The sequence below is a fragment of the Osmerus mordax genome, chromosome 9 (genome assembly GCF_038355195.1).
Source record: "Osmerus mordax isolate fOsmMor3 chromosome 9, fOsmMor3.pri, whole genome shotgun sequence".
NCBI lineage: Eukaryota > Metazoa > Chordata > Actinopteri > Osmeriformes > Osmeridae > Osmerus > Osmerus mordax.
The window spans coordinates 9,517,601-9,525,906 of NC_090058.1; positions in this window are offsets into that span (position 1 = coordinate 9,517,601).

Consider the following 8,306-nt stretch of genomic DNA (forward strand, 5'->3'; position numbering starts at 1 on the left):
TCCATCCCATTAACGTTCTCCAGATGTTCCCAGGCTGATATCTGACACCTCTGGCTTCTGAGCGTCTCACCGGCCGGGACAGACGTTCGTCCACGGACGGAGAGCGGAGAGGAGGGGGAGAAAAATAAGGCAAAATGTAAAGGGATGCTCAGTATGTTCTCAGAAAACAGAGGGAAACTCATGTACAGCCTTATAAGAACGTTTTTTTTTCTTCTTCCCCACTTCAAGTTAAGAGGGCTTCCAGTCACATAAGGGAGAGAAAGGGAGAGTGGGATTTGGGAGGGGACACTGAGGGCAAGTGTGTGAACACAGAGGAAAGTGAATAGCTGAGTACAGTACAAGCACAGCAAAGAGAGATAGGGATGAAGAAGAGAAAAGAGAGAACGAAAGGTAGGTCACGTGCTTTGTGTGAATACATACTGAGAAAAAGAGAGGGAGAGAGAAACACTGTGTGTGGGGGTCTGCGAGTACATGTGTGAGTCTGTCAGTGTGTGTGTGTGTCCCTGGGCGTGTGTTGAGCTGTGGTCCAGAGGAAGTCCTGGGACTTCACCCTTTGCTGGACAGCCATAGGAAACAGCCAGCCCCCTGGGTCTTCAGAAGGGAACGTGATACCTTTAATAAGTCCTGTCTGAGGCCCTCTCCCCCCTGCCCCCCCCCCTGCCTCACTTAGGCCCTTAGAGAGAGGGCCCGATACCTAACACCACTGTCCCCCTGCACGGTCATGCTTCAAAGGATCCACACAGAGACCGGGTGCAGGGGCCTTAGCGCTAGGCGGCTAGCCGTTAGCCACAGAGTCAGTGCCTCGTAAACACAGCCGACATGTGAGAGAACACGGAGTTACTGGCTTCATAAACGTGTTAATGAGAGAGGGTGGCTGGGTAGAACTGGACCTCGGATTATCACTGGTTAGCGTGGACAAGTGGTTGAAATCACTCAAATGTTGAGGTCAAACCAACCACCTATCGGGTAACGGAAGTGGGACTCTACAAGTTTATGCCCATTTAGAGAACAAAAGAATGGTTTACAGAGGGTTTAAAAGAGCCCTGAAAATAATACTTGATAATTGGAAGGTGTTGGGTGCTGCTTTACCTTTACAACACGTATGAGTCTTCTGACACATAAGGGTGTGTGTGTGTGTGTATCTCTACATGTGTGTTTGTCATGTGTGTGTGTGTGTCCGTGAGTGTATGAGGCCCAAACACGTTTCCACCACATTTTCCTCCCAGGACATTCCTGTGCCTGTTCCATATGAGCTGCGTGTACCATTCAGACCCATGTATCCCATCAGCCCATCCTGTGTGCGTGCGCACGCCAAGCTCAGAGGGACAGCATGTACAGTCCTGAAGAGCATTAAGTGTCACACCGCACACGTCCTCACTAACAGGAATGGTGTGCTACATCAGAACTATCAATGGGAATATTAAGTCTGACTGGCCTTTGAGATGGACAAGTGGTATTTTGTGGTATTTTTATACATGAGCAGGAGAAAGACAGTGTCATTTCTCTCAATCTTTTCTCTCTCTCTTGATTTCTCTACCTCTTCATCGATGCATCCTTAAGCTTCTGTTCAGAAAACTGGGTCTGCATAACTGATGTAGAGAGAGAGATCTTAAATATTTGAAGTCGCAGTACGTCTTTGCTCGTGTATTCGTGAGTGTCTTTGGGATATGCTTGCGTGTGTGTGTCACAGGAGTTTAAAGTCAAATATTATCACCTTCCTCACTTGACAGAGAGAGAAAGAGAGAGAGAGAATGAAAGACAACATCTTGACATAAATCTGACATCTTACACACATGCCACACACCGGCAGTTCGCAACCACAAGCTTCCTTTTGTAGTGGGAGAACTATGCAAGTACTTCCAGAAAGGTGTGTTGACAAAAGTTGGCCGCGGTTGACCCAGAGATATGAACATTCAATCTCAACCCCAACATTCTTCCAAGCTCATCTTGAGAGTAGAAGAGAAGCATCTCTATCTGATGTTTGTAAACACGGACAGTCAAAGGTATGCCAGAAATGACAACTATGGTTTAGGCAGTGTTGCCAATTGACACGCAAACACACACACACACACACACACAACACCCACATACTGATAAGTATGTTCAGCAATCTTCTACCAATCACGCCTGTTTCCAGAGAGGCACAGCGAGTGTGGACATGCTCACATTCCTTTAAGTGTTTTTGTCACAGTTACCGGTAAATGAGTGTCATCTGTGAAACTTCCTCATTAGGAATTCCTGAGAATCTCTAATCTCTATACTTTGCATCATAGAAGATCTTTTTCCCAATAGAGAACATAGCTATGTAGTAATTATACCAAAGAACTTGGTGCTTCTATACTCTTTGATTATACTGCTGAATCTCTGCATTCTTTTCTGTTTTTGTTACTGGACACTGCTGAAGTGTCAAAAACACCAAGTTATGGCTTTGTTTATTCTTAGAGCCTTCAGTTTAGGATGGTTCTATCACTGAGACAACAATATGTTGCACAATATACTGCATGTTTGTCACTGAAGAAAGCTGTAAACATCATGAGTTTGTTTCAGATTCCTGGCACCACACCTGTCCAAGTTGACAAGCTTTGGCTGGACTATTCATTTCGGAATCAAATCTGTCAGACATTTGCCCACATTTGGTCAATCCTGGACTCCTCTCCTGCTTCAGATCCAGTTGACTGTTTCCCCCCCAGTCCATTATTCTGAGTGTCACTTCCCTCCAGGTCATGGGAAGTGGCAGCGCCCCGCAGGGTGAGTGAGCGTGTGCAGGAAGCAGGTCACTCATCCCACAGGAAGTGCCCTCTCACATGTGTGTTCCGTGCCTCAGAGTCTGTCAGATTACCTGAAGATATAGGGGGTTGACACTCACGTTAGTGAAGGAAAAAGAGAAAGAGAGAGAGAGAGCGAGGAGGGAGAAGGGAGACAGAGAGAAAGAAAGAGAGGGGCAAAGAGAGATAGAAGGAGAGAAAGATAGAAGGAAAGAGAGTTTCTCGCCTGATGAACTGTCCAGGAATTTACAAACATATGCCTCAAGCTCACAGAGCCAGAGGGGCCAACAGCCTTTACTGCTGATGTCGAGTCAGTGACTAATGACACTATAGACTCAACACCAACCTCCGACATGTTGGAAATTATAAAAGCGATGAACCACCCAGATAAGATAGGAACCCGAACAGACAGCCATGAGGGCCCAAGGTTTTGTAGAAGACCTACTGCTTTCGTCCCTGACAGTAACCAGCAAACCCTTACATAGCCGATGAGCACATCTGTCTGAGCAACACTGTCAAAAACCTCAAAGACTGATTCATCAACTCTACCCTTCACTTCCCTCTCTAGGGCCCGACTATTGCACTATTCTATCTGTCCCGTGGACCACACCTTTTCCTGTCTCCTTATCATCTACAGCACATCAGTGTTTTTTTCCATCACACTGGGGCTGCTGTCCTAACAGAGAACGCTGTCCCTGTGAAGTGGCTCAGTGGGTTTTGACACCTCATAGAAAACCAGTCATTTGTCCTGTGTGTTAATACAGGCAGACATGTCTGTCTGAGCGGCTGACTGATCAGTGAGGGTCTGATTGCCAGACTCGGGCCCGTTAACCCACCCCCAGGAGAGTTCTGAGGGGGAGGCATTCGGCTGCGGCCCCTTCACGGCTGTCTCTAGAGGCAGCCCCTTACCAATTAGGAGCTCATAAATACAGAAAGAGGGGAGGGGGATAGGGAGGGAACGGGCGTGGAGACGAGTTGCGGGGGTCAGGGACGAGACCATGGAGCAGAATGTGGGAGTGGACCCCCTTTAGGAATGTGTGAGAATGTTGTTTGTAACATCTGGGAGGAGTTGGTGTCTTTTTTGGGGGGGGGGGAATCTGAAGCGTATCCAGAGTACATTTAGTCATTTATTTTACATTTACATTTACAGAGTAGTTGTATAGATGCAAGATTGGGTGTCTGCTTCCTTCAGATCTCAACTGAAAGTGGCTGATCTGCCCTGCATCCATAGAACATCAACATAGCAACACAACTAATTAACCTTATTTTCAGATGAAAGTTATACTGAAAGTATTCACCCAGTCATCGCAGCAGCCACAGGAACACAGGCAGACACACCCACATGCTGTCACGTCAAGTTACCTTTTGTTTCATGAGGGTAGATCTCCCCATGCAGAAAAAGTAAACTTAAATTTAAATGTATTAAATGAAAACATATTATATTTTCATTACGTGAATCTTTTTCTACACAATTGGAAGTTCACTTAAAAATGATACTGATATTGTATGTTCACATCACTCACTGATATCTTAGTATATGTAAGTATGTTTGTACTTAAACATTGTAAATGTATTTTTTTGCTTGGGTCATGGGATTTCTAGAGAGAATGAATCTGGACCTTGGGTCAACTTAATGTCTTGGCCAGTGGCGATTTTAGACCCTTTTTAGGGGTGCTCGAGCACCCCTAAATTTAATCTCAGAACCCCTAAAAATAATAATAATATATATATATTTTTTAATTAGTGTTTATTATCATTTGATTCTGGTAGTTCATGAACAAAGGGACATCCTTAGTTTTTTCATTCATTCAATATTTTGCATAATAATAAATACATGTATTAATTGATATCCAGTGAAATTAGGGATTTATTAGAAAGGGGTTTTAACACTTTTGCAAGGTTCTGTATTCATGTCACATTCTCATTGGGGGCTGAGCACCCCTAAAGGTCTGATCCTAGAATCGCCCCTGGTCTTGGCCATTGTTGAACCAGCAGTGATACAATGTGATAGGTGCACCAAAATCAATACTCGTACACCAAAGGATCATTCAGGGGGGATTGAGACACAAGAACTTAACATCCAGTAATTTAGAAGTCTCAGACAATTTGAGCTGTAACCCAGATTGAGCTGCTAGTTCCATCGACATCCCTATTACTTTGTTCTCTTTCTCGGCATACCTGGCATGCCTGTGGAGACTGATGACACTCGTCAAAAAGAATGTGTGGTGAGACGGTGAAAGGACCCCCGTGTGTCTCCCATGAGCCGCCCCTACCTCCAGGGCACTCTGGACCCGGGAGGCTGGTGGAAGAATGAAAGGTGGGGGTCAAAAGTTAGCAGACGAAGGGTTTACTGCTCCCCCAGACCTCCAGTTGAGGTTGTTTCAGATTTATGGAATGCGCTCTGTTCCAGGCCCCTCTTTCCCCCTTATCTCCCAAGGTCTGTCATCACTAAGTTCTCTGCCTTGATCCCGTTGAGATAAGAAAACGGAATACTATGAGACTGTGAGTGACTTTACCTCAGGGGGAATACAGGGTTAGTATCTGTTTGGCCAACATATTGTGTGGGGTTGTTTTCACTCAATCTGCTGTCCCAGCTGTGAGAAGACAGGAAGTCACATATCTTCTGACAGGAAGTCCAACAGCGCACACACCAGAGTCAGGAAACCTTACCAGCCAGACTCTTGAGTTCATTCATAAATCTTGTAAACACACAGACACACATACAGTCCACCAGCCAGGCAGATGTATGTATGTTTGCCACTCACCAGTCTCAGTTTTGAAACCTGCCAACATGCTTACGCACATAAACCTTGGACAGGATGTGGAGGGGTGAAAGGTCACTGGCGTGTAGGGTTGGGATTGGGTGGGTGGTTCAGGAGCTAGGTGGAGACAGAAGGAACAGATTCATGTTTTGATAGACCAAAGTCAGAGTGGAAACAATTCTAGGGAAGATAATATCGAATATATATATATATATATATATATCTCCTAATGCACATGCTCGTCCTCTCTAATCTCCATACACACAGACACACATGCACTGCACAACTATAGATAATGTGCCAAGGTAACCTCAGAATAATAGTTTCAGAACCTAATTCATGAAACACACGTGAAAACACAGCCTAGGAATTTAATTAGCAAGTCTCACTTTCAGCTGTGAAGCTCTGATATCATGTGTTATAAAGTGATATACAGTGGCCACTGAAGACAGACAGATGTCAAGAGTTAGCTCCTGCATCATGCAATACATTTTTGGACAAGAAAACATGACTTTTACTCACACATACACACAGACCATTCAAGCAAACATCTATTGGATGACCTCACTGACAGGTGGCAGAGATGACTGCACACATAGAGACAGACAAACGGATAGAGGGAGAGAGAAGTAGTAGCGGAAGTTGTAAAAGAACCACCTGTTCAAACTTGCTGTAAAGCTTGCTCAAGGTCTTCAATAATGAATGGCTCTATGTGTACTGCATGTGGCTGTTTGCGCGTGTGTGCGCGTGTGTGCGTGTATATGCGTGTGGGGGAATGTATAAGAATGAGTAAACGTGAGTGTGTTGACGTTTCAGTATGACTAACGATGCTGTCCCATGTTGCATTTTTGGGTGACATTCTGTGATCATTTCAAAAGGGGAAGCCCGCTGTCACTGACAGGAAATGAGAGCTTGGAGGACGGGAAGCCCAGAGGAGGGGCCGCCACAGCATGAGCCATGACCTCTGCCCTTCACCCACACTGGCACGGTGACATCTACCACCCTCGCTCCTACCTCGGAGAGCACCCGAAACCACCCTCACTAGAACTCCTGCTAGAGCCCAAAGAGAGAACATGGAGGACATGATAGATAGGATCAGTGGTTGATGCTCATACTGACTTCGTTTTCCAGGAAAAACACATGTTGTGCCTCCAATATTCACACTGGAGACATGTCTTCATCCCATGACAAACAACTGCTCATCTCTCCCTCTGTGTGACCCTCTCTTGGTTTACAGGGTCACCCTCCCTTCACCTCCCCCCTCCCTCCTCGTCCACCCCTCTCTGACCCTCCTTGCCGGGATGCTCATCCTGTTTCCTCTCCCCATGGACGGGAAACTGCTGTAGCCAACGGATACAAGCTGGGGGGGGGGGGGGGGGGGGGAGAGACAGGAAGTGATCTCACTGCACCTGCAACAAGGAAGTTGGAGACCCAACAGAAAGACAGTCACAGGCCACACACACCAGCATCCCACGCCCCCTTACACCCCCATGTCTACTCTTACTTCCTGTACAGCTGTGGGCATTGAGCTCGTAACACAGGAAACTTGACAGACGTCTCAGTTTCAAGCACACACACTCACGCGCGTACACACACACACACACACACTCTTACAACATATCACAGACATTTATCTACAATATTATCAGTCACTGTATATCATCAACATGACAACAGTTCTCAGTGTGAGCAGGCCTCAACAGGCCTATTACGTCTGTATTTCTAATCTCTCAAGGATTATGGGAGTTGGAGTCTTGTCCCTTTCCCCTCTTGTTCAGGGTCAAAGCAGATGTGATAAATTCCTCATCCATTTTCTCTTTAACTCGATTTGTGGTGGATCGTAATTGCATTTGCTCCAGCATCCAGGGAGAAACCCCACCCCAGAGATCAGCTCATATTTAAAAGTTTTAAATTCCATTACCTATCCAGGAAATGCATTCCAAGGTCTTATTGATTGCGGAGACAGTGAGATAAGTCAGGCTAACGAGGAACTGTATTTCATGTCTGCATGCTTCGGATGCCTCTCCTTCACAATAACAAGCACTGGGGAGGGGGGGATGAACTTACTGTCTCTACTGGCAATGTTTCCGGACATGAAATACTGTAGATGTTGTAAGAGATCCCTATGTCTTACTCACGGCAGCTGGTATTTAAGTGGCTCACACAAAGGAATGGAATCACACACATGCATGGTTGAAAACGCTAGTCTGAGGAAGCACCCGACTGACACATATACACTATTGAAGCATAGAGATGTACCCTATCTATTCTGTCTCTAATCAGACTTAGTACAACATGTCTGCACAATTCTGGAATGTGTGTGTGTTCATATCACAATCCTTGCTGCTAGTATGTATTGTGAGCATTTTCATAAACCATGTAGGAGTGTGTTTGAGGGCGTTTGAGGGAAGGGTGTTTTGAGGATTACTGTCAAATATTCTTTCAACATTGTTGTTCTTGATATGATTTACTTCATCAGTCATTCATCGAATTAACACGAATTTGCTTGTGGACACAGGATGAATTCTGGGAAATGGGTTTCTTTCTTGTTTGTTTGGAGTACTCGTCTAGCATTTGCTTGAGTAAATTGGTACGGTACCGTATTTGTGGGCCCAGGAAAAACGAACATGTATTCTATTGTATTACACAATCTGGGGCCTTCTCTGTGAACCAAATGGCCCTTCTCAGCTTGTCCCTGTCACTTTATTAAATCTATAAATCGTTGTTTATTGTAGTTTTCTATAAATATTATTTGTCTCAGCCATTTTAATTTTGTGCA